Source organism: Rhinatrema bivittatum, chromosome 5, assembly GCF_901001135.1.
Source record: "Rhinatrema bivittatum chromosome 5, aRhiBiv1.1, whole genome shotgun sequence".
In the NCBI taxonomy this organism is placed as follows: Eukaryota; Metazoa; Chordata; class Amphibia; order Gymnophiona; family Rhinatrematidae; genus Rhinatrema; species Rhinatrema bivittatum.
The window spans coordinates 344,180,697-344,208,171 of NC_042619.1; the positions used below are offsets into that span (position 1 = coordinate 344,180,697).

Below are 27,475 nucleotides of genomic sequence, written 5' to 3' on the forward strand. Positions count from 1 at the left end.
TGGGCCACAAAGGTACAAACTCAACTCCAGACAATAATAAATACCACTAAAACCCTTACTGTGGAATTCCTTTACCACTTTCTGTATTTTGGCAACAAACTGTCACATGCCATTTCTTGAAACTGAATTTTAATGCACAACTGCAAATGTTTTTCAACAGTCAACTTTTCAGTTACTAAAAATGAACGTCACTAACTGCAGACAAGCAGTCAGTGTGTAGCACTGTTATATAATCTCTCTCCCTTCTGCGCGTAAACAGCAAAATACCATAACAGCTCATTTTTTTTAATGCTGCAATCCATATCAGATTTTCCTTGGAGAGTGCTGCAAGCTGCATGCACCACCACGCCATCTAGTGGATAACCAAAGGAAAGCACTACCACAGAAACGAGAGAGAGATTTCTGACACTGCTACAGGTCATTCCCATAATAATTTCCAATATCAAGCTAAAAATAGCAACCAGACAAAACTATAAAAAATGGGTTGCTTGATGGAAACCCCTACTTAATAGGTGTGAATCTCCAATCATACACAGCACAGCGAACACTAAGACGACAAAATAAAGGACTACTATCTGTGCCTACAACGCAAAGTACACACCTAATGCAAATAAGAGACATACAGGCCAATGCAATAAGAAGTGCGGGAGAGACAGCGCTCCGAGCCAAGTGCCCAGGCACCTCTCCTGGGTGCAATTTTGTATACAAATGAGGCGGCACTAGCGCGTCCGTAGCGCCGCCTTATTAGCGGAAGAGTCGGCTGTCAGTGGCGGGTTCGGAAAAAGGACGCCGGCAAACGTGAGTGCCCATTTTCCAATCCGGGCAGATTTTTGGGGGGTTTTTTGTATTTTTTGTGCCTCCGACTTAATATTGTTAGGATATTAAGTCAGTGCCCAGGGAAACACCTCCCCACAGTCAAAGGCAGCGCAAAGCAAAGTGGATGAAGCACAGGGAACCTCAGACTCCAGAGCGGTGGCAACAACAGTGCTCAAGGAAACTCTCCCAGCCAGAAAACAAGGCTGTGGAACCAACTCCTGGCTGTAATACAAGCTTCTAACTAGTCTCTTCTTCTGGTATTGAATAAAGTTCCACTTATTCTAACTTTTATGAATTCCCCACTCTCCATCAACAAGCAAGGCTGAATTAGCTATGATATGTGAGTGATAATATCTGACAGCGCTGAGTAGACCCTTCTCTCTAAACTCATGCAGCTTTTGCTGTACTGAGCATGTGCAGAAATCCCCACACAAGCATTGCCTCGTGAGGTCCCTCAGTATATTTGTCAGAGTTTCAGAAAGGCGGTGTGTATCCTCTTTACAAGACATTTTTTCCTAGTAATCCTATTTTCATACTATTTTATGTTGCCTCACTGCCCTCCAAAATAGTAATTTTCAGTGGCACAAAAAAAAAAAATTAAGAAAAATAGATTTCGTCACAGGATCTCTAGTTCCAAAACTCTCACTGAGGGTTTCAAAGACTGTATACACAAGCAGGAAGACGTCCATTACCAACAGACTTTTTTTTTTTGTTTTTTTTTAAACACCCCCACTGCCCAGGACCAGACTATAATCAGGCAAACTGCTATCATTGTGGCCACATTTCCACAGTCACAGAAGTCCAGGGCCTGGAAAATGGAGGAACTGCATAAGATTGAGGAGCTGCAGTCTATCCTCTTCCTGGAGCACAAAGCATTAGCAATGTCGATGCACAAAGCAATGAGCAAGCCTCAATGCCAATAATGCTCAGAGTCACAGACTGCTACATTGGGCAGCGGTGCTCCCTACTCAGCTGTTTTCTACTTTACCAATAGGGAGAGATGGATCAATGAGGGCAGATGATTTAATGTACTTACCCCCTCTATTCCCCAGGGCAATGTCACCATTCAGTTTGTTGGAATAGGGCCTTCATTTAGAGATGTCGGATCCCATTTGTTCTGCCGTCCCCTTAATTTCAAATCAGCCTCGGGTGCAGATTCTTTACAATCCAGAGAAGTTGGAATCAGAAGATGTTTCACCACCAATGCCCAGCCAAAGAACATGCAGTGGAATTGATGAAAACTCTCTCTCTGGCGTCCAAGGATTAGTGACAGTACTCTCCAACCTCTCCTTTCTGAGATATCAGATTTACTCCTGCAAGAAGGCATCCCAGCTTTCCATCAGATCCCCCTTCAAAGTGGTTCTAATTCCAGACATTCACGCGCAGTGTAGTCCCACCAGTCTGAGGTGGTTTATCAGGAGTACACCCCTCCAAGATTAGCAAGGTCCCCTCCTGTCACCAAATTCATTATTTGGGTCCTGGATTAGTGTTCCTTCCCCTCTTGGATCGGAAGAGGATTCAACAGGATTATCCTCCAATCTCCTACTTGAACCTGTGAAACACTGGAGGACCTCTCATATTCCAGATTTCTGGATAAGCTGGGAACAGTACTGAGAGTCAATGTTTGTAAGGACAAAGATCCTTGAATGAAAGTCTTTGGTCTTCTTCATATTCTAGAGACCCCATAGGAACCAGCAGCCATTCCGCAGGAGTTACAAACAAGAATGTGGGAGAACCCAATTTCCTGTGTCCCAGTAGCAGGGAAACTAGATTTCAAATATAAGAGTATAAAAATCACTGGGATATAGAGTGGTCCATCAGTAGTAGCAAAGTCAGCTCTTAAAAGAGCAAAGAAAATATTTGCAACACCTCTGCCGCCCCCCAGGGAAGAATCCCAGACTGCTGGACAATATTGGTACAAAGTATTCCATTGCATGTAAAAGCTAAAGTCATTTTTTAAAATCAGGCGATATCACCACAGCATATCTGTAGCCATTTCTAAATGCAGAAGAGTGCATATGCCATCTTAGTCGATCAGTTTATGAAGCGTTTGACACAATCACTTGCTCTTCATCAGCCTCCACAGGAACATGTTGGATGGCTTAGTTACGTGCCAGCAGCTTGCAGGACAATGTCCCTAGTAAGCTAGCTGATGCCCCGTACCTGGGACACCACGTCTTCAGAGATAGACTCAGGGAAACAGTTGCTCAAACCAAAGAGAAACATGTGGTAGTCCATTCTCTAACAACCGGCTCAGAACATTACTTCATGCCAGCTACACCATGCTTTTAAAAGCCCATACTTTCAGAGAAACCCCTTCCAGCAGTTTCAAAGACCGAATTCCACAGCAGCAACAGCGCCATCAACAGGGCCAATCAAAGCCTGGGCCAAGTTTTTAACCATTCTATAAACCCAATAGCCATTTCCCCAGTAGGAGGGAAGATTCAACCCTACTTGGACGAATATAGCAAGATTACCATAGACAATGGGGTACTCAAAATCGAGGAGTCTGGATACCATTTGCACTTCTCATTGCTCAGCCTTCAGTCATGATAGAGCTCGTTCTATGCAACTTCACCTGGGAGTCCCTTCTCAGTCAAGAAGCAATGAAACCTGTTCCATCCCAGAAGCATGGTCAAGGATTCAACTCCCGCTGCTCGCTAATCTCCAAGAAAGCCGGGCTTAAGAAGCCTGAACAAGAACCTACTTCTGGAGAAATTCAAAATGAATTCCCTTCACATAATTCTCCCCTTCATCCAGAAGGGAGAGTTTAAGCGTGCCCTGGATTTCAAGGACATTTATGCTCACATCTTATGCTTTGTGGTGGTCTCCTCCCATTAGCAGTACCAAGAACTCCCCTTTGGACTATCACCAGCCCCTTGCCCAGCTGTAGTAGCAGCAGCAGACCTTCATCAGGTCATCCAAATCTTTCCATACCTAGATGACTAGCTACAGTCAGTGACGCTTCAGGAAGCAGCTCTCACTTCCCCTGCAAGAAGTCATTTCAACTCCTGCAGCTATAAGAATAGATTTTTGGAAGTTCACCAGGAAATCTAATTCCACCCAGAGAATAAAATTCATAAGAGTAGAGAGTCATAGAAACGTGACAGCAGAAGACCATATGGCCTATCTAGTCTGCTCATCCACACAAGTAATTTAACTTTGCAGTTTCCATAACTCCCTTAGAGATCCCCTATGTTTATCCCATGCTTTTTTAATTCAGATACTATTACCCTCTCCACTGGGAGGCTGTTACATGCATCCACTGCACTCTGCATGGAAACCTTGGAGGTATTTAAGTGTCTAACAAATCTCCACTCTCTCAACTTTCTTCCAGGGTAGAGATGGTTAGACCTCTAAGTCTGTCCCCATATGCTTTAGAACAAAAACCAGGGACCATTTCAGTAGCCTCCCTCTAGACTGCGGTACACAAGCGTATTGTACCTCTATCTCTGGTGTGCCGTGTCAGTCTTCACTTTGCCCTACAACAGCTGGCCTGCAGGATATCCTCCTCCTGCTGATCTTTTGTTTTCCCCTCTGCTGGCTTTCCTCTGCAGTTGAAATGGTATGGAGGACCCTTATCGTTCTGATTACAGAGGGAAAAAGGCATTGAAGAAGTAGCACCAGGTAAATGCTGCTGGGAAGCTGGGAATAAAAGGAAAGAGAAAGTATTGATGGCAGGGGGTGGAGGGAGAGGGATGGGAGGAGGAGAAGGTGATGATGCTGGGGGTGGGGGGGAGAGGGATGTGAGGAGAAGGTGATGATGCTGGGGGGGGGGAGAGGGATGTGAGGAGAAGGTGATGATGCTGGGGGGGGGAGAGGGATGTGAGGAGAAGGTGATGATGCTGGGGGGGGGGGGGGAGAGGGATGTGAGGAGAAGGTGATGATGCTGGGGGGGGTGAGAGGGATGGGAGGAGAAGGTGATGATGCTGGGGGGGGGGAAGAGGGATGTGAGAAGGTGATGATGCTGGGGGGGAGAGGGATGTGAGGAGAAGGTGATGATGCTGGGGGGGAGAGGGATGTGAGGAGAAGGTGATGATGCTGGGGGGAGGAGAGGGATGGGAGGAGAAGGTGATGATGCTGGGGGGGGGAAGAGGGATGTGAGAAGAAGGTGATGATGCTGGGGGGGGAGAGGGATGGGAGGAGAAGGTGATGATGCTGGGGGGGGGGAAAGAGGGATGTGAGGAGAAGGTGATGATGCTGGGGGGGAAAGAGGGATGGGAGAAGGTGGTGATGATGCTGGGGGGGGAGAGGGATGGAGGAGAAGGTGATGATGCTGGGGGGGGAGAGGGATGTGAGGAGAAGGTGATGATGCTGGGGGGGGGAAAGAGGGATGTGAGAAGAAGGTGATGATGCTGGGGGGGAGAGGGATGTGAGGAGAAGGTGATGATGCTGGGGGGGGGAGAGGGATGGGAGAAGAAGGTGATGATGCTGGTGGGGGGGGGAGAGGGATGGGAGGAGAAGGTGATGATGCTGGGGGGAGAAGGTGATGATGCTGGGGGGAGAAGGTGATGGGAAGGGAGAGGAAAGGGAAGAGATGTTTATGTTGCCAAGGGTGGTGGACAGAAGATGAGGATTACAGAGGAGTGAAGGGAGAGAGAAGTGAAGGGAGGGGGAAGAGAAGGTGATGACTTGAGTGGAAGATGGAGAGGGAAAAGAAAAGGTGATGTGGGGGCAGTGAAGGAAACGTGATGCCAGGGTGAGGGGAAGGAAGGAAAGAGAATGATGCTAGGGGAGTGAGGGATAGGGAAGGTGCTGGTGGGTCATGGATGAAGTGAGCCCAACGTCAGCTGAGCCACAACACAAAAAGCTTGTTGAGAAGCAGTGCTCTAGGCCGACTCCAACCACCTTATCTCCTTCTGCGTGCGATCTCCAGAATTGCACTCACTATTCCCAGTGAGGTCTCACCAGGGACCTGTACAGGGGCAGTGTCACCTCCCTTCCTCTGCTGACCAGTCCTCTCCCTGCGCAGCCGAGCATCTTTCTGGCTTTTATTCCTTTGTTTAAAAAATGTGTAACCTGCTGATCCACAATTCTCAGCAAGTAACGAAACACACACACACAACAGAATTAACATAACACAAATTAACTGATCGGGCAAATAATGCAAGCCAGGCTGCCTACATACGGGTCCAGGCTCGCCATCAAATCTCAGGGCCACAGAAAAGGAGATCCGGCTACCCAAAGCAGAGGGAAAAAGAAAGGCTTGTAATCATTTCCTGAAACACAGGTAATCAGTTTCCAACTTCAAAGATTCAAGAAGTTCATTCCATAAAGCCAAAGCCATTACCTGAAACATTCATTCGTGAGAATCACTGAACCAGGCAGACGACGTCTACAGATAAATTAAAAAGTGGGTGCACTGAACCGTATTCTTGGCAATTCTGAAACAAAGGCAGAACTATGCACCTGTAAAACAGAGCCAGCAAGATACATCTCTATCTGGGGGCCGCAGCTTTACTGCCCCAATCCCCAATCACTATTTATGGGCTCATCAGAAAAGATTCTTGCTGCATAAAGCCTGTTCAGTATCAAACTAACCAAACACACAGAGGTGCTGGACCTATCAACTGCTCACCTTGCAGAAATGCTGCCTCTGCTAATAAACTAAAAAATAAAAAGGGAGAGGAACAGCTAATAAAGGGGTGAGAAATACAGGGGAGCTTCTGGGCCACTTGGAAGTGCCGACACCTTGCTGCCTGCTTCTAGCACGGGAAAGGAGCGTTGTCTACCAGATGTGCTGGTTCAGCACCCAACAGACCACACACTCCCCATGGTGAGACAGGCACAGATACGCTCTTCCGGCAGCCCCCATGGACAGACGGCCACAGATACGCTCTTCCGGCAGCCCCCATGGACAGACGGCCACAGATACGCTCTTCCGGCAGCCCCCATGGACAGACGGCCACAGATACGCTCTTCCGGCAGCCCCCATGGTGAGACAGGCACAGATACGCTCTTCCGGCAGCCCCCATGGTGAGACAGGCACAGATACGCTCTTCCAGCAGCCCCCATGGTGAGACAGGAACAGATACGCTCTTCCGGCAGCCCCCATGGAGAGACAGGCACAGATACGCTCTTCCGGCAGCCCCCATGGAGAGACGGCCACAGATACGCTCTTCCGGCAGCCCCCATGGTGAGACGGCCACAGATACGCTCTTCCGGCAGCCCCCATGGAGAGACAGGCACAGATACGCTCTTCCGGCAGCCCCCATGGACAGACGGCCACAGATACGCTCTTCCGGCAGCCCCCCATGGTGAGACAGCCACAGATATGCTCTTCCGGCAGCCCCCATGGTGAGACAGCCACAGATACGCTCTTCTGGCAGCCCCCGTGGTGAGACAGGCACAAATATGCTGTTCCGGCAGCCCCCATGGTGAGACAGCCACAGATACGCTCTTCTGGCAGCCCCCGTGGTGAGACAGCCACAGATACGCTCTTCCGGCAGCTGGAGAATCAGCATAGGTGCTGCACTGCTTGGAAGGCTTAGGGGTATTTGTTTCCTATCCAGGATTGCTACTTTAAGATGCAAGGAGGAGTTGGCTTGGTATGCTAGTGCTTCACTGGTTTTACAAGCACAAGATAGTTTTCTATGCGCAATCTTTTCTGAATCCCTGAATCTTTTAAATTCAGATAAGTAATCAGTTATAGCAGTAACTGTTAGCTCTAAAAAAAAAAAATTCCCTAATAAAAATGTCTCTTCTAAAACAATCAGAATGGTTTATTTTCTGAAAAACTGACAAAATATGAATATATGAATTTTATACACACACACACTCTACCATACAGAGTCCTTGTGCAGAATTTCTTGAAATCTGCTCAGCATGGCGGCGGCAGTCAAAAAGGGAATTAGAATGTTAGGAATTTGGAAAGGAATAAAATAAACAAAATATCATACATTATACCTTTGTATAGGTTCATGGGGCAACCACATGGTGAACATAGAAAAACTACAGGTAAGGATGACAAATTGATAATGATGGAAAAGAGTAAACAGATTAGAACACCAGCTTGGAAGATGACTGAACTATATTAAACCAGGCGTGGGACTGAATGAGTAACTCGGGAATGGTTATTTACCCTGTCCAACACTAGGACTAGAGAACATTCTATAACACTAACTAGTAGGTTTAAAAACAAAATTGTAGGATGTAATTTTTCACTCCGCACACAATCACGCTATGGAATCTGTTGCCTGAGGTCAAGACAACTAACATACTGGTATTAAAAGAGGCTTAGAGAAGTCCAAACACAATTAGCTAGGTAGGCATGAGAAAGTCAGCGCATATCCCCGACAATAGGAGACCAGAAATAGATCAACTATGGAAAGTAGTCTATGAGTACACTGTCAATCAAAAGTGACATCACTTCCGGTCTAAGCCCCACCCACTCCCATAGAAGTGAATGAGCTAAGCTCTACCCACACCCCCTGCCACCCATCCCAAGCTCCGCCCCCAGCCCCACCCACACTCCTCCCTCAACAGAAGTGAATAGGGTGGCCCCTCCCACACCCATAAATCAAACTCCCCATGTCACAGGTATGACATCGTCAGAAGTCATGACCTCACCATACCCCCCCCCCCAAAAAAAAAAAATACCACCCCCTTCTTTTCCAATACTCTCTGCCTTATCCACGTTTTACATCCAACTTTCCAATGCTTATGCTTTTTCCTGTTTTCTTCAGATGGATCCTTTTTCCAATTTAAACACTAGCAGTCACCACTCTGAGTCACTTTGTCCGTCGAGTACCTTTATACCTTATCTAACCTTATGTCACATGTATTCTTTGTCTCAGGAAACCACACTGACACTCAACGTTGGTAAAATAAGGCTGCAGCTTTTATTTACACATCATATCTTAAACCTTCATGGGTACCCGGGGCCAGTAATCCGTGTCCATCGCTGCCCGCCGTAGGGACCAAGCAAGGCAGCATTAGTCCATGGTCTAGCAAGGGGGGGCCCCACATCTCGGCACCTAGGCCGTCAACTTTTGCGTTTCCCCCAGCACTAATCGGCTACCCAGCCGTCTTGTGATAGCTGGCACCACTTGCATAGGCCCCAACCGGCCCGGGTCACCGCCCCGCCCTCCCTCCCTCCAAGCTGCGACAATGTCCCGCAAACATTATTCAATGGTTAAATTGTTAACTAACATAGGATTACTACCCGCTGCCTACATAAAACGTGCTAGACAGCGTTGTCCCGATAAGTATCATTTTCACAACCTGACAGCTCCTGTATTTCATTATCTTCCCACTGCGGGGTGGGTGGGTGGGACGCAAAAGGGATCTCCTCCCGGGTGTCACGGCCCTTTAAAGGACCCTGTGACGTCGTCCGTGCGCACCGGCGTCTCCCCCTCCAGCGTCACAACCCTGGGCGGGGCTGTGATGCCACAGCCTATCCTTCATCTCGGGGAAGGGGGGGAGTGCGAGCTAGCGCTCCCCTCCCTTCCCCCTCTCCCTCCACCTCGCAGGGAGAGCTCCGTCCAGGTGAGTCCCACCTATAATGCGCGTTATCACAGTGGCAGGGTTATCTCTGTTGAAGCAACTGCAACGTTGACAAATCCTGGCCCTTTATCACATTTCAGATGTGGGTTTCCACTGTAAACTTTTGATCAAGCTGAATTCCTTAACTTCCTACTGAATCCTTAGGTTGGAGGGGAGCTCCTGCTAGGGAGGGCAGGGATAGTAAGGAATACCCTTGTCTGCTTAGCCAGTAGTTCTGATTTGGAGGGGTTGAATTTGAGTTTGTGGTTATTAAACAATTTGCTGACCTAATTAGTGTCAGCTTGAGAGCAGGTTCCCTTTTTAAATCCTGATCCAAGATTTTACAGGTAGGTAGACGTCTATCTAGGTATATTTGTAGAGCTTGTTTACAGGTAATTTTCAAAGGTGTGTGTGTGTGTATGTGCGCAAGCAGCTCCCTGAACACAGCCCCAGTGCACCTGCATACATTTATATATACATTAAAGAGGCGTTCAAGGACAGTGCTGGGGTGGGATTTACCAGGATCATTTTCTTTTTTAAAAAGCATGCGTGGCAAGTTACACCTGCTCGTACCCAGAACAGCCTGTGAGTTTTCAGACTTATGTGCAGGCCTGCTTCGATAATTCAGGATACAGCCTGCAGGTACTCTGGGTCTAGAATGCACTATTTAGCTTCTGTGATGTAATATAAATACAGCTTATCCTACAGTCTTTTATGCTATTTTGAATTTTATGAATGGACTACAGGTATTTTTACCCTGATATAATCATAAGATGCTGTAACATGGCTATGTTAAGTGACATTTAAAAACCTAAGTGTTTTTTGTTGTTTTTTTTAAATTGTTTAAAAAAAACTTTGGTAGCCAAGATTTCATCTGAACAAGGCAATTCTCACGATCCTCTTATTCTGAAAATGGCATTGCTGTGCCATCTGAATTAGATTCCTTCATTCTTCCCTATGTTTCTTTCATCTGGTATAAAACCCAACTGCAACAAAATATTGCCAAGCCGACCTTAATAAGAGGAAGAAGGAGTGAGTGCGATAAACCTCAGTCATATAAATATATAAAGAGCAAAGTTTATTAAAAAAGTTACATAAAGTCAAATATTTATTAAATATTTGGCAATAGCAAGATTGAGACACATTAAATCTCGTAGAAATTCAATTACAGATTCTACCAGAGCATTTAAAAAACTATATTAAGATCCCATTTTGGGACGGAAACCTTTGGAAAGCTTATTCTTACCACTGCAATAAGTGGCTTGGATTCCCCATTTCATACTTCACAGAAAACATAAGTTCAGAATTTTGACCAGAAATTCCCCAAACCCTTTCCAAACCTCCCCTGCAAAACAAAAAACAAAAAAAAAAATGCTAAATTTAGAGCCCCTGAGTGGTGTACTTTCCTATCTATATCATAACTACTCATTCTGCAGAACAAATTAATGCAGCTTAACCTATTCCTTCCACGCCAAGACCTCCGTTTTCAATCAGATCAGCCCTCGGGATAGAAAATGTTGCATCAGGGGGAAAAAAAATCAGTTTAAGAGAAGCACTACGACCGAGCTATCCTTCAGTGCTGATCTTTAACATGCCGAGTGTCCGAAGGATCGAGGAGAAGAAAATCCATAAAGTGGAGAAGGCATCCTTCACAAAAGCTCGAGGCTCAGCAGCTGTTTATAGACTGCGGCATTCAGTTTCCATGGAGTCCGTGCAACTTCCCGAGCTACGAAAATGCTTCTGCGTCTGGGAGGCCCCTCCGTGGCGGTAGGCAGCTTTTCCACAGATTTGCCAGATATGTACTGCTGAAAGATCTAAAAGAAATACCTGGACCCAGGCATTCAGCTTTGAATGTCCCCGAAATCTTCAAACAGCAATGTATTCTTGAAAGGCAGAATGATCAAACGTAGTTTAGGCTGAACACTGCCCTCCTCCACCCCCCTATGCCACAGAGCTCTTTTTGCTGTAACTGATGTGGAAATGGTCCTTTCCAGAATTGCTATAGGATCATACCTGGAGTCTTCCGTGCAACGTCAAGGCATCTCTAAAGAGACGGGCTTCAGATGTCTACATACAACTGATTTAAAGTTGTTCAACCATTGCCCCAATTGCCTAGGTTACTGCAAAACCTACGCAAAAACAGTAACTGTGTTCAACAGGTTGTGGAGTGAACACAAAGAACGTCTAGAGACCAATTTACTAGATATTTTTTGAAGGTGTAAAACACGCAGACAAAGGTGAGCCAGTTGACATAGTATATTTGGATTTTCAGAAGGCATTTGACAAAGTCCCTCATGAGAGGCTCCTCTGGAAGTTAGGTCATGGGATCAGAGGCAGTGTCCTACTGTGCGCATTGGTAACTGGATAGAAGACAGGAAACAGAGGGTAGGACTAAATGGTAAGTTTTCCAAATGGAGAAAGGTACATAAGAACATAAGAACATGCCATACTGGGTCAGACCAAGGATCCATCAAGCCCAGCATCCTGTTTCCAACAGAGGCCAATCCAGGCCACAAGAACCTGGCAATTACCCAAACATTAGATCACAAGCTACTATTGCTTATTAACTACTGTAATAGCAGTTTATGCATTTTTCCACTAGGAACTTATCCAAACCTTTTTAAAACCCAGTTACACTAACTGCTGTAACCACATCCTCTGGCAAAGAATTCCAGAGCTTAATTATGCACTGACTGAAAACATTAGATTTGTTTTAAATGTGCTACTTGATAACTTTATGGAGTGCCCCCTAGTTGTCCTATTATCTGAGAGTAAATAATCGATTTACATTCTTGTTCATGTCTTCATCATTTTGTAGTTTTCTATTATATCCCCCCTCAGCCGTCTCTTCTCCAACCTGAACAGCCCTAACTTCTTTAGTTTTTCCTCACAGGGCAGCTGTTAAATGCCCCTTATTTTGGTCTCCCTCTGAACCTTCTCCATCACAATTATATCCTTTTTGAGATGCGGCGACCAGAATTGTACACAGTATTCAAGGTGTGGTCTCACCATGGAGTGATACAGAGGCATTATGACATTTTCCGTTTTATTCACCATTCCCTTCCTAGTAATTCCTAACATTGTTTGCTTTTTTGATCACCACAGCAAACTGAACTGATGATTTCAATGTATTATATACTATGATGCCTAGATCTCTTTCCTGGGTGATAACCCCCAAGGTATAACCTAACATTTTGTAACTACAGCAAGGGTTATTTTTCCCTATATGCATCACTTTGCGCTTGTCCATGCTAAATTTCATCCGCCATTTGGAAGCCCAATCTTCCAGTCTCGCAAGGTCTTCCTGCAATTTATCACAATACGCCTGAGATTTAACTACTCTGCGAAATTGTGTGTCATTCAGATCATTTGTACATATATTAAAAAAGCACCGGTCCAAATACAGATCCCTGAGGCACTCTGTTTACCCTTTTCCACTGAGAAAATTGACCATTTAATCCTACTCTGTTTCCTGTCTTTTAACCAGTTTGTAATCCACGAAAGGACATCGCCTCTTATCCCATGACTTTTTAGTTTTCTTAGAAGCCTCTCATGCGGGACTGTCGAATGCCTTCTGAAAATCCAAATGCACTACATCTAAAAGTTCACCTTTAGCCACATGTTTATTAACCCCTTCAAAAAAATGTAGATTTGTGAGGCAAGACTTCCCTTGGGCAAATCCATGTTGGCTGTCTCCCAAACCAGGTCTATCTAAATGTTTTGTGATTTTATTCTTTATAATACTTTCCACAATTTTTCCCGGCACTGAAGTCAGGCTCACTGGTTGCCTTATCTTAAAAGACATAGCGACAAAGAAAAGGTACAGAGAAGGATGACAACAATGATAAAGGGGATGGAAGAACTCTCGTATGGAGAAAGGCTAAACAGATTAGGGCTCTTTAGCTTGGAAAAGAGATGACTGAGGGGATAGGATTGAAGTTTATAAAATCATAAGTGGGGTGTGGAAGGGTAAATAGGAACATTTACTTAACCTTTCAAACACTAGGACCAGAGGAAACTCCATGAAACTAGCAACCAGTGGATTTAAAACAAACCGTAGGAAGTATTTTTCTACTTGACACACAAGCAAGCTATGGAATCTGTTGGCAAGGATGTGGTCAGGGTAACTATCAGTTATGTTCTAAAGGCTGGACAAGTTGCTGAAGGAAGTGTCCATGCAAACCAGCGCTTATCCCTGGGAGTGAGAATTAGATATAACACCATAGCTGCTCCTTGGCTGAGGACTGGACTAGAATCAGTCCAGAGCAGATAAAGATTACACACACATATACATACACAAAACATTTCTGACACTAATCCTACCTGTAAAGACAGGGAGTACCAAACAGCATGTTACACTAAGTAATAAAGTTGCTGACCCCTCTACTTTATTTTATTTATTTATTTTATTTTTAATTTTTATATACCGGAATTCCTGTATGCAATACAAATCAATCCGGTTTACAAGTAACGAAAAGGTTGCCCTGGTCTGGGAGGTTAGACTGGGGTTTTTTACATAGAACATAGAACAATAACAATCAACCATTGTTGATTGTTATTGTTATGTATACTTACACTATATATTTAATCCAGACTTGTAGTAATTAAAACAAATTTTCAAAAAGCTATAGAAAATCATAGAATACAAAAAAGAAATGGACTATGCATTCCTTTATTTGTTGGATAATCCTGCCATCAACAATGTATAGTCATACAGGCTAAAACCATTCACTCCTAAAATTATATACTTAAAACAATACATATACCACCTTGCAGCCTAATATCAAATATGAGATAAAAAATATTTTCCATAAAAGGATACCCATTGTTCAGTCTGGGGGAGAGAGCGAGGGCGAGAGCAAGGGCGAGAGCAAGGGCGAGCGCTTTGTATCTGCTCTCAGTTTACTCTAGGTCCCAGTTATTCCACAGATGGTCCTTGGCAGGGCCGTGCACCAGAGCTCTTCTGAAATTCCTGCAGCAGCTATGAGCACCTCCTGTGCATCAAATCTACCTCCTGGTCCATGCCATCCCTTAATGTGCTACCCAATCAGAGATTGTGGTTCTTCCCTTTCAGATTAGCTCCCCCTGCATCTCGCCCGGGTGCTTTCTGCCCGGTTATCAAACTGCATCTAGACAGCAGAATGCCTTCGTCAAACAGGTTCCTATTTGTAACTTCTCACTCTGGCATCGCTCCTGCAAGTGTAGAAAGAACAGGCAGGGACAGCTCACATGTACATGTAGTGGACATCCCCTTCTTGCTCCTTTCATGAACCTCATAGCCACTGGCTAACCTGTCGTGTTGAGGAACAGCGAGAGGCTCCTGGGATTTCTCTGGAACACAGCAGGCGTTCTGGCGATTATTAGATTTAGATTTAACAGGTCTGCAGTGCATCTAACATCTGGCCCTGTCACATTAAAGGAAATGTCTGCTAGGAATTAAACTAACTGTGCAGGCGCGACACTGGCTTGCTGGCCCTCGGGTACTGCTGCTCCGACCCTCTGCCTTGCTCCAGCTGCTCCTGGGGGGCTGGGTCCTGCCCCCTACCAAGAAAGGCTCTCGCCACGGCTGCAGTCCGAGGCAGAAGCTTTGCCGCTAACACGGTGGCCCTGATGCGGCTGCTTTTATTCCTGGCCTGGGCAGCCAGCGACCTCCGGCCTTTGCAGACAGAAGTACGGCCTGCAGCACAGGTCGAGCCCTCCCGCTCAGCCCGGTGCTCTGCAGCCCACAGGACACTCACAGAACTGGAAAGGAAGGGTGGCAGCGACGCTGCTGCGGCAGCAGCCACAAATGCACCTACCAGCCCCCCCCAAAAACCCCAAACTTATCCTGATGTATTCTACTTGTATCCAGCGACAGATCAAAGCCCCAGCAACTGCATCCTCTGTGCAGAAGGCAGATCTGCTCCTTCTGCCGCATTTTGGTCTGTTTGGAGTATCCAAATAAGAGGAGATTTCCTGCTCACTTCCCCTTCCTTTTTCATACTATTGTTTTGTGCAGCTGTAGATTTACCCTTTTAGTTCCCCTCCCCCCCGTCTCTGAGCCCGCTGGGCCATCTTAAACAATTTGGCTTAAGATGTGATATGCAGGATGAACGCTCAAATCCCTCAAGGTTCATAGTTTATCTACAAAAAAAGGACTACATTAACAGGACAGCCTAAAATAGTAAAACAGGAGGAATTTTTGTGTCCTGTTTAAAAAAAAAAACGAGGGTGCAAATTACATTTTAAGATTACAGCTCAAATAAAATATGAAAGTCACATTCCACAGCCGACTCGTTACCTTATTGAAAAATCCAATTTAACATGACCGCACAACAATCTGTTCATCGAGCTGCAGTATCAAACCCAAGCAACTAGCTCAACTGGTTTTTTGGGGATGTTCAGGCTTGATTTTGCCTTGTCATTAGCCTCATTAAATAACTTATTCATCTCTTTAATTGCATGCGCTGACAATCTGAAATGGTAAAGCTTTCCAGATGCCAGCTGTGCCTCAACGCTCACCAAGTAAATAATGAATCTTAAATGACTTCAATGGATTATTTTTTTAAGATTGCAGGAAATGGGCAATAATCACTTACAACATTGCAAGGTTTTGAAAACTAAGGCTTTCCTATTTTTGAAAATGAAAGTCTAATAGAGGGTGCTCGGCTTACGTTGCTGCACTTCTGCAGTTGCAATAATCCGGCTCTAGATGTGGAAGGGCATTCCTGCAGTGGGATTTTTTTTTCTGCCTGCGGATTTACGAATTTCTGCTTTCTCTCCCAGCTGTGCATTAAGAGCCCTGAACGGGCAGGAACTCAGGAATAAAAGTAGCCGAGACTGGAAGCGAGTAAGCAGCAGATTTTACCTTTCTACCAATACTCGCCACATATTAATCTTGCAATTTACTTTTAAGTGACGTTCCCAATTAGAGGAACAATCATATTTGAAAAAGATTCATAAACATCCGACTAGTTGATGCAGAATACTCTACGTAATGCCACCTAGTGCAGTCAATATGGACCGATCAATCAGATAAAGCGTGTGGCATTTTTCCTAGCACAGCCGCTCCTAGAGGTTCACGTGCAATAAAAGCAACATTTGGTTGTTCAGACCAGCTGGGGATGCTGCCCAGTCAATATCTCAATCCTCTCCCCCACTCCATCCCCCAAAGAAACCCACTGGGCAATAGGGCTACTGACTGGCCAACAAAAAGAAAACCTGCGCTGGGTGCACAGGGGTAAAGCAAGGCCGAGGTCTTTGATGGCAAGGTTAGACGAGGAGGAAAGTGCCAGATAGTACCATGAGTATTGCTGAGTTACGCGCCCGCTTCCAACCGAGCTGGAAACCCCAAACGAGCGCAAGTCGGCCACTGCCAGCAAAAGGTTAACACAAATGCGGCAGAATAAGCAAAAGCAACAATCAAGTCCATTCTCTTAATTCCAATTTGTTCCAGCAGTCATTGTTTAAATATTTTGCAAGACCTTACTAGCTCAGCACCATTATGGATGTAAGGAAATCCAGATTCTGCAGTGCCAGCTTTTCGAGCGCTCTGCAGGCATCACATAGAAAACATGGAACTAAGAGCAGCAGCTGAAGCCTGCACGAGGAGGAGGAGCATTTCAGAGAGACACACGAGATGTGGTTTAAAATGAAAGGAGAGACCTAAAACTAAAATTCTAAATCAAGTAATTAGTAAGGCACAGGCAAGTACTCAGTACTAGTAGTATTGCTGGAAAAAGATTTAAAAACCCAGCTGCCTAGCAATCCCTGATCACTGTAGCGTTAGTACGACCCTTTCCTAAATGACTTTTTACAATATTTTACACTATGTGCTGGGAAATGTTTTTTCTCTTGGGGTGGGGGGGGGAGAAAGGGTGCAGGGAGCAGAGGAAAGAGATTAAAGGTCAAGAATTCAAAAACCGTTGCCATAATAAGTTTACTTCTCTTTCAAACCTTAAACTACAGCAGTTCTGCTGATAACTAATGATTTTCCTTTCATATAAATTTCTCTTTCTTACCCTCTCTTGAAAGGTTCTCTCTCCTAGAGCTGTACCAATGGATTAAAATGCAATCCACGTCTGCCAAGGTAAAAGGTGTCAAATTCTTTTCTGACAAAATTTGACTTTTGTTCTCGCTAGCTGCAAGAACTACACTGGTCCTGCTCCATATGCCAGGTTTTTTTGGGATAAATACACCTGCCAGCACCTACAGTCCCAGATTCACTTTTTTTTTGTATTTTTATTAGCATTTAAGCCATTAACATAAATTATGGGTAGGCAAAAAGCAACAATTGATCATATACACAATAAAAGGAAAATAAGGAAAGAGATATATTGTAACACAAGGCCACATTCAGGAGATATACCAAGAAATAAAACAAAAGAACTAATCCATAAAGCCATCTCAAGCTGGAACCCAGTTCCCATGGGTACAGATATCAGAAGAGAGAAAACGTTTCTAACAGATTTATCCAAAAGAAAACTTTCTAATTGGGAAGGGTCTAAAAAGCCAAACTTGTTCCCGTAATGGGCATTTACATGGGAACTTAAAGAAAAATGAAGCTCCCAATGTTAAAACGCGCAGTTTCAACCGTAAGAACGCTTCCTTCTCTGCTGAGCGACTCTAGCCACGTCAGGGACCATCTCAACTTTCTGACCGAAAAAATAAGGCATTCTTATACTTAAAATACTGCTTAAGACCAAGTCTTTATCACATTTCTGAGCAAATATAGTAAGCAAAATTGCTCTCATGGAAATATCTTGAGAGTTTTGAAGAAAGTCAGTCAATTCTGCACCATCAAATGGGATGACGACATCCATTTCTCCCTCTTCACTGACATCTTGCCAGATAGTTGGCATATAATAAATAACACAGCCAGCTTTTTTTTTTTACCATGAACAATTTGCAACTCAGTTAAATATTTCTTGAACTCTTGTGACGCAATCAATACTGTCTTAGGAAAATTTTTTAAAAGTCTGATTCTTAGACCTTGCCAGATTTTCCAACGATTCTAGCTTACTATGAAGTATCACGCTGTCTGATATTAGCCACACCAGAATTCTGCAGTGTTGCCATCTGAGCTTTTAGCTCTACTCGACACTGTGTTCGGTTTCTTTGAGTTTCTGCTCCAGGTCTGACAATGTAGATGACACCTCCATGGTAAAATTTCATAGTTGGGGAACTGTACGCGAGACCACTTTCCAAATGTCCAATAAACTGTCAGATCACGAAATCTGAATCTCTCCTACCTGAGCAGCTCCCAAACCCTGAGGTAACATGGCTGGCAATACCAAAAACCCTCTCAAATCAAGAGTACCACATCCAGCAGCTCCATGCACCACACCAGTACCCATTCCCATAGATAACAGTGGGGGGTGACAAACTAACCATAGATTTCCCAAGGCTTCCACCTGTTTGTTGAGGCAAACTCTTAGCCCCCCTTCATCCAGGAATTCATGTCGCACAGCCTCATTCAACACTAGGCCTTCCAACCCATCCACAGCTCCAATTTTCCGGGAGGAGCCAGCTTCCTCCTGGAAAATTCAAAAAAATGGGTTCTCCATCAACTCCCCCACTAAAGGCGATCGATCACCAGGACTAAGGGAAATTATTTTCCCTGCTCAGATAGCCTTGAGTGGATGTCACAGGATGTTGAATGTAGGCATCCATAAGACCGGTAGTCAGTATAGACACTGAAGAGGGCTACCCTTTTCTCTTTCCCATTCCACAACAAAAAGAGGTAAAGGAGACAATCCAAAGCAATAAGAAATTTCAAGCCACTGAGCCCAGAGCTCAGCATACCGTCAGATTGGCCATCTTGGAAATCCACCCCCAACTCATATTTCTAATCATCTAAAAGGAAATTCTTTAGCTTCCCCAAAATATCCCTCTATGTGGATTCAGCATTTGAATCATTTTTACATTAACAGAAATCAATAAGATACCAACTCTTACCCTGGGATGAGCCCTGTCACTGTATGCTTCCACTATTTTTTCATTATCACCACCTCCATGTGCAGAAAAAGATAGCTTGAGGCATGTTTGTTGAAGACTGCACTGGTAAGAGGAGTCTTATGTTACGATGGTTGCAGTGAAGCGTTTACTGAATAAGCAACCCGGATCCCACCATGGTGAACAAGCTATGCAAAACTGCTTGTCCAAATCTGTCATTTTGCGATAAATTGTCCAGACAGCCAACGGGACATGAAGGTGTGCACAGACAACCAAGTTACAGCTTTGCAGATGTCTTCAATAGGTATTGCTCTCAAATGAGTCAATGACATAGCCATGGTTTTGTCTTGATAATCCTTGATACATTCGGTAATGTGGAGCCTGCTAAAGCATAATGTGCAATATAGTCTGCCAGCTAATTGGACAAAGTTAGCTTGCCAACTGCTATGGAGTCTGTTAGGATCGTAAAAGACAAATAGTTATGGGGCCTAATGTGACATTTCTTTTTCTGTAGTAAGCCAATGCTCTTTAACAGTCTAATGCAGGGATGGTGAACTCCAGTCCTCGAGTGCCACAAACAGGCCAGATTGTCAGGATATCTACAATGAATATGCATGAGAAAGATTTGCATGCACTGCCTCCACTGTATGCAAATCTACCTCATGCATAGTCGTGGGGATATACTGAAAACCTGGCCTGTTTGTGGCACTCGAGTTCGCCATCCCTGGTCTAAGGAATGAGGTCCTTTTCACTTTTTTGTGCATATTACTCTGTAAAGAATGTGGGTACCACAATGGTATGATTAATATGGAAAGCAGAGACCTCCATGTAAGAAGAGTAATGAACTAAAGCCTGACGCTCACTGACTACTGGCTGATGTGATTGCCACAAGGATTACTTCCCATGTAAGAAATCTGAGAAGAGCCAACAACAGTAGTTCAAAAGGTGGCTTCATAAGTTGTTGCAGAACCAGATTACGGTCCATGGAACAGGTGGTTTGACAACTGGAGGTTTAGTATGCCATAACCATTCATGAGCTTTGATACCAAAAGGATGAGTGGAGATTGGCCTACTCTCAATTTGAATATGATAGGCCACTATGGCACTGAGATGTACTGTTACTTTCTAGGTACTAAGACCCAAGGAAGAAAAAAGAAGTACTGGAGCTGCTCTCAGGGGCTCCCATGCAAATGGGTCCAAGGAGCTTTGTTGGCATCAGAAGAACAGTTTACATTTAAAGCCGTAAGCTGTCTTAGCTCAGGGTTTTATGGCAAATGCTTATGTCCTCAACATCTTTGCTACATTTCCGTTATCCAATCAGCCAGCACTCAACATCCAGGCTATTTGAGGGAAGGTTTGGATGATATAGACATCCCTCTTGAGTTAACAAGGAAGAACTGGCCACTAAAGGGATCAGAGGGCTGATGGATAGTTGTACCAGGTACACGAGCCATACGTGTCTGGACCACAGTAGGGTAAAATTAAGTATAAAACAAGCCAATTCTTTGTTCACTTTTTGTATTGCCTTGGCTATTAGTGGAATCTGTGAAAAGGCATACATGATAGTTGCATTCCACTTCAGCAGAAAAGCATCCTGAATGGACCCAAGTTTGCTTGGAAGAATAGAAAAAAATAAATCTTTCCACTTTTCTGTTTTCCTCTGATGTGAAGAAGTAAACTGATGGATGACTCCAAAAGGCTAAACAGTTGTTGGCTGATGACTGTTGCAAGGACCATTCATGCAGATGAAATACGCTGCAGAGGCAGTGCGCTAATGTTTTGGCGACATTCAGGAGGTAGATTGTTTCAAAAACCTCTTTATTATATACCAATTCCCATATCCTCATCACCTCTTGGCAGAGAGTCCATGATCCTGTGCCTCCTTCCTTGTTCATTGGTATAGAGCATGGCTATTTGATTGTCTGTTTGAATGAGAATGCTCTTTCCCTCGAGATGCGAGAAAGTTGTTAAAGTGTGTGATCTCTCACACTTCTAGAAGGTTGACCTAAAACTGCCTTTCTGCTAATGACCAAGTCCCTTGAGTTTGGAAGAGACCCATATGGGCTCACCATCCCTTCGTAGAAGCATCTGTTATTAAATGTCACCTGATGAGGAAGCAGACAGTGCTCCACTTGAAAGATATATGGTGAAATTCTTGCTTTATTTTGTATGAGATATTCACTAAAGTAGTTAAGGGCTGAGTTAGCTGATGCACTTTTAGCACCGATGCCACCACAACTGATTGATGAGGAAGCTGCATTACTCCAAAACCTGGAGTCTTCTGGACTTATACTTTATATCTAATTTTCTGGCTACTGGGGAGTAGGAATCAGATTCTCCCACATTTTTGGTTGTAATTCTTGCAGGATAGCATGAATTGGAATAGTGCCGGCTCCGCTGGGGTATCTAGAATCTAGAAAAGGCCAAAGACTTCTGTGCAAGGATCCTTGTTCTTAGGGATGTTAACTCTGAGCATCCTTACCCAACTTACCAAGAAACCTGGCGTAAGAGGTCCTCAGGTGGAGACAAGTGCTCTGGAGGCTCAAGTAGGAGGGGGGGGTCTAATGGTGTTCCAAAAACTCCTCCGATCCTAGAGGAGAGAGGACCCTAATCCAGGATCCCAATAATAAAAGTAGGAAACTGAGGAGGGATTCTTGGTTGCCTCAAGATTTATTTCTGGTGAACATACTCTGACTGGCTGGACTCTACTGCAAGTGCAGAGGACTAGAACCACCTGATGGAGTATCCATCTGATCAGGAGTAACTGGGATGACTCCTTGGAGGATAAACCTGATATCCTGAAAAGCAGAGGTTGAAGAGTGCTTTCCTTGTTCTTAGATGCCAGAGAGGTAGAGAAAGTCTTCACCAACTCTGCCACTTGGTCTATGAGCTGACATGTCCACTGGCTGGGCTTTGGAGGTAAAACATTCAGAAACTAAGATGGAATCTTCTTGCACATACTCTGTAAAATGTATCCTGGGGGCCAGTTAGGAATTTAGAGCAACATGGAGCAAATTGGATCTGACATGTCCAGATGTTGGCCTTTGTACAGGTGCTTTGAGGGGGTTCTCTGTGGATATGAGACTAGTCTGTGCCAGTGAAGAAAGAGAAAGGTAAGTCCAATAAGATTGCACTTAGACTTTTAGAAATAGCCAAGTCTACTGAAATGCTAAAAAGTATGCCAAAGGTCAGCATTAAGCTCAACTTACAAGAAGTCATATGACTTACAGGAATGCAGTCTTATTAGCAAACATGACAAAATATCAACCAGTTGGAAAATGTAACACAAATAAACTAACCCACTGATGTATAAATTTAGGGATGGCAACATACTTGAATGCAACGGCTCGGGAACTCTGAACTGCGAATTTACTTTTATTGCTGAGTAAATTCTCAGCTCCAATTAACTTAAGTAGTAGATATTGGGACTGAAATCAAAACTAGGTTTCCCGTGTAGCAGCACACTGCACTGCTGCTGATCCATCAGATTAGCCCGGCATCTTTGATGACTTAAAAAAATAAAAACAGATCAACGTTCAAAAAGTACAAAGATATCAAAAAATATGAATACAGGGAAGAATATCTGGTGAAGCTGAAAGAAGAAGCGAGGAAAGAAATCAGGATAACAAAATCTCAACCAGAAGAGAGGCTGGATAATGAGGTAAATAAAGCGAGGTGACAAAACATTTTACAGATATATCAGAAAGGCCAGAGATGGCATTTTAAGACTGAAAGAAGATATGTAGCAATGGGTGGAGAAAGATGAAGAAATAAAAATATTAAATACTTCAGCTTAGTGTTCACTCACGATGAACTTGGAAAAAGACTTACTGGTTGACAAGAGTATTGATGGGTGTGGGGTGGATATCACTCCATTTACAGAGAGTGTTTGGGTGAACTAGAAAAAGTGCCAGTGCACAAGGCCACAGGGCCTGATGAGTTGCACACCAGGATATTAAGGGAGATCAGAGTTCAGCTGGCGAGTTTACTGAAGGACCTGTTGGAGACAGAAGTGGTGCTGCCGGATTCTGAAAGGGTGGTTGTCATCCAGCTTCACAAAAGTGGTAGCAGGGTGGAGACTGGAAACTATAGGATGGTCAGGTATATATTAGTGATGGGAAAATTAACTCTGCTGAAGGAAAGGATAGTCAACTGAACACAATCCAGCGGGTTGCTGGACCTAAGATAACATGGTTTTGGCAAAGGAAGGTCCCATCAAAATAATCTAATTTTTTTGATCGGTTGACAAGAGAATTAGATCAAGGACAAGCATTTGACATAATTAACCTGGATTTCAGCAAAGCTTTTGATACAGTCCCGCATAGGAGGCTCAGGAAGAATACGAAAAGCCTGGGAGTCAGAAGTTATCATAGGAGATCCCAAGGGTTGGGAGTTACTGATGGGGAGTTGATATAAAGAGAGGTGGAGAGGCTGACTGTGCTTTTCCCCAGATAGTTGTGTTTTCTGGAGGTGTTGGCAGTTTTGGGGTTTTTTTTAGTTTAACAGGCTTTGCTGGTTTTCGAGTTGTACTGTTTGGGGCAGACACTTTATCCTGAACCTGCATGGCTAATGTTAATTATTGAATCCTTCTCTAACAAGAATTGTGTTTCACGTACATATTATTTATAATATCCTACCTTAGAAAACGCTGTGAACCACCTTGAACTAAAATTGAAAAGGGGGTTTTAGAGCGTGAAAAAAAAAATACTGAAAAGTATTACAAACTGTCATAGTAACATAATAAATGTCAGCAGGAAGAGACCCCAGTGGTGGAATAGATTACAAATTGGTTGACAGATGACCGCGAGTAGTGGTAAATGGAATTTACTCTGTAGAGAGGAAGCCATAGGAGTGCCTCAAGGACTGGCTCTGTAAGCGATATTGCAGAAGAGTGAAAGGAAAAGGCTGCCGTTTTGCAAAGGACATTACGAACCGCACCTGAAGGATAATTTCTGTCTCGGGATCTTGAATGGATTACCTAACAGCTAAAACAATGGGCTGCAAACCAGAGGAAACTATTTCAAATCCAGTTTCTCCCGCAGACATTCCTTGTGAATTCGGGCCTCACTATCTCGCACTGCCTCACTTAACCACTCTGACTGTAAGCTCTTTTGAAAAGAGACCTCTAGAAATACAAAATCATTTGTAAAACAAATCGGTTCCTTTTACGAAGCTTTAACATAATAAGACATGGATGGTATCGAAAAGAAAGCTGCAACATCTTCTTGGAAATAAAATTCCTCCACTTACCACCTTGGAGTAACAAGAATCCCTGGACATCCCTCAGCACCACAGGGAGAATAAAAGCAGGTCCCCGGCGATAGTGCACACCTAACCTGTAGAGAAAAACTGTCCATGCAGCACAGAACGGGAGGGAACATTCATGAAGTCAATATTTTATTTTCCCCTACAATATTTATAAATATGCTTCTTTATATTACATAGGAGTAGATTTTAAAAGATGGCCGCACGCGTCCATGTCTGTGCATTTCCAAGCATGCACGCATGTTATAAAGTCGGGAGGCCGCGAACTTTTGCAAATTCTGCACAGCGATGCAGTCGGGCCTTCCCCAGTTCCCTCCCCTCTTCCCCTCTCCCCTAAACCCGATTGATCTATTTTTTTTTTTTTGCAACTTACTTCACCGCCGGAGCTGAAGTAAACGCGAGTCATCAGGACAGCATGCAATGGCGGTGTCCCGGCCCGCCCCCTGGCCCGCCCTTTTGAAGAGGCCTGGCACTTGTGCGCGTACCGGGGTTTACGTGCATGGCTGGGCCGCTTTGAAAGTTTGTGCGGTGCATGCAAGGCCCGGGTTTTACGCTCGCAGACCTTTTAAAATCCGGCCTTAAGTGTTTAGGGGTATGCAACTCTGGTCCTCAAGGGTCATAGCAGTCAGGTTTCCAGGATAATCCTAATGAATATGCATGAAATAAGTTTGCATGCATAATGCCTCAATTGCATGCAACTCTCATATGCATTTTTATTAGACAGATCCTAAAAACAAGACCAGTTTGTGGCCCTTGAGGACCAGAACCGAATGCACACTTGGTTTATGGTGGATGATAGGATTACAATTTTGCCAGTGCTGTGATGTGAAAGTTTGCTCCAGCATTCTCTGCTCAGCCATACAGGACAACGTTCGACACCACTCATCCGGCACAAGTAAGTTAGTTTTTGCACATTAGCCATTCCAGGCAAATAGCTGGACTGCATTATACAAAAAAGGTTTAGTAATGTATTAATGCACGCAGGAAGTGTATCAGATCAACATAAAAACAACGGAAATTAACAATGATCTAACTGTAATCTAGATGGGAATTCAATAGCAGTAATTTAGTGCTTTTTTGAAAATATGGATTTACAAGACAAGATCAATTTGAAACCTACAGAACACAGTGTTGAAGACTAACAGAAAAAAAAAGCATTGAATTCAAAGAAACAAGCAGACAAAATGCAATTTTCCATGGCATTTGTCACACAGAAGAATGCCAAAAAGATTACACACAACGTATGAGAAACAAAATGCACTATTAGCTATCAAGTCACAATAAGAATTAGCACTCATAGGTAACAAAGAAAAGGTAAGTTTAGCCAGGATGTACAGAAAGGTCAACTCTGCCTAAAGCTAAAGGATTATATAGACAAAGGATGCAGCACTAAGACATACTCAGTGCTATGCAGCTACAGTACAAGACCGTCCCTACTCTATGGAGCTTACAATCAAACAAGACAAACACACATGAGAAAGCAGAGTCATAGGCTCCCTCTCTCACACACACACCTCCGTTCAAACAGGCTCTCTTTCTTACACATACACACCCTCACACAGGCTCCATGTCTCACAAACAAGCATCCTCCCATACACATAATCCCTTTTTCACAAACCAGCTCTGAATCTCTCACACACATACACACTCCTTCACAATCTCCTCACATAGGTTCCCACACCCATGCTCTCTCTCTCACCCCTCCAGGCTCACACATACAGACTTGATCTCACCGGGTCTTGCTCCATCTTCACCACGAGCAGGACAACCTCCACTCACGACACACCAGGGCCTGCCAAATTCTGCGGATTCTGTGCAGATGCGCTGGAGAAGGAATTCCGCAGGAATTTTGCACTCCACAGTAGCGCAAAATTCCCCCAGGACTAGATGCCTAGATCTTTTTCCTGGGTGGTAACTAATAAGGAACCTATCATCATGTAACTATAGCATGGATAATGTTTCCCTATATGCATCACCTTGCACTTGTCCACATTAAATTTCATCCACATGTGATTTAAACTATTCTGAATAACCTGCATTATCTGCAAATCTGATTATCTCACTCGGCATCGTGTTCCTTTCCAGATCATTTATAAATATATTGAAAAGCACGGGTCCCAATACAGATCCCTGAGGCACTCCACTGTTTACTTTTTTCCATGCTTAAGGTGCAGCAAGGTGGAAAGCACAGGTTGGGACTTGGCAGTGGATGAGAAGAGCATACAGAAGGAAAACTTGCCCCATTATCAGTTCACAAGGAAGGGGATAGGGAAGAACATAAGAAACTGCCATGCTGGGTCAGACCAAGGGTCCATCAAGCCCAGCATCCTGTTTCCAACAGTGGCCAACCCAGGCCATAAGAACCTGGCAAGTACCCAAAAACTAAGTCTATTCCATGTAACCATTGCTAATGGCAGTGGCTATTCTCTAAGTGAACTTAATAGCAGGTAATGGACTTCTCCAAGAACTTATCCAATCCTTTTTTAAACCCAGCTATACTAACTGCACTAACCACATCCTCTGGCAACAAATTCCAGAGCTTTATTGTGCGTTGAGTGAAAAATAATTTTCTCTGATTAGTCTTAAATGTGCTACTTGCTAACTTCATGGAGTGCCCCCTAGTCCTATTATTCGAAAGTGTAAATAAGTTAAGTAATGAGCAGCTGCAGAGTGAATGATTTTGTGGGTAAGTAAAAGAAGCCTGAACTGTTTGGATCAGGACAATTTTTTTTTGGACAACCGATCTCTGAAAGCCCACAGCACATACCTGATCACCTGGAACTTGAGGAAGTTGATTTGACGCCATGCTTCCTGGGCGGACCATAGGCCTGGGTGCGAAGCCCCTGTACATGAGCTCCCCACCCCAGGAAGGACACATCTGTGGTTAGGACAATTTGAGTAGGGAGATTTTGGAAAGATATTCCCCATTCCAAATTTGAGAGAACCAGCCACCATGACAAATAGTCCCAGAGAGAAG

General features: G+C 44.2%; 1 protein-coding gene across 3 annotated transcripts in view; it reads right to left on the reverse strand.

The window, feature by feature from the left end:
• Nucleotides 1-27,475, reverse strand: part of DOCK9 (dedicator of cytokinesis 9) — a 491,864-nt gene that overhangs the window by 419,337 nt on the left and 45,052 nt on the right. The window lies entirely within an intron of this gene.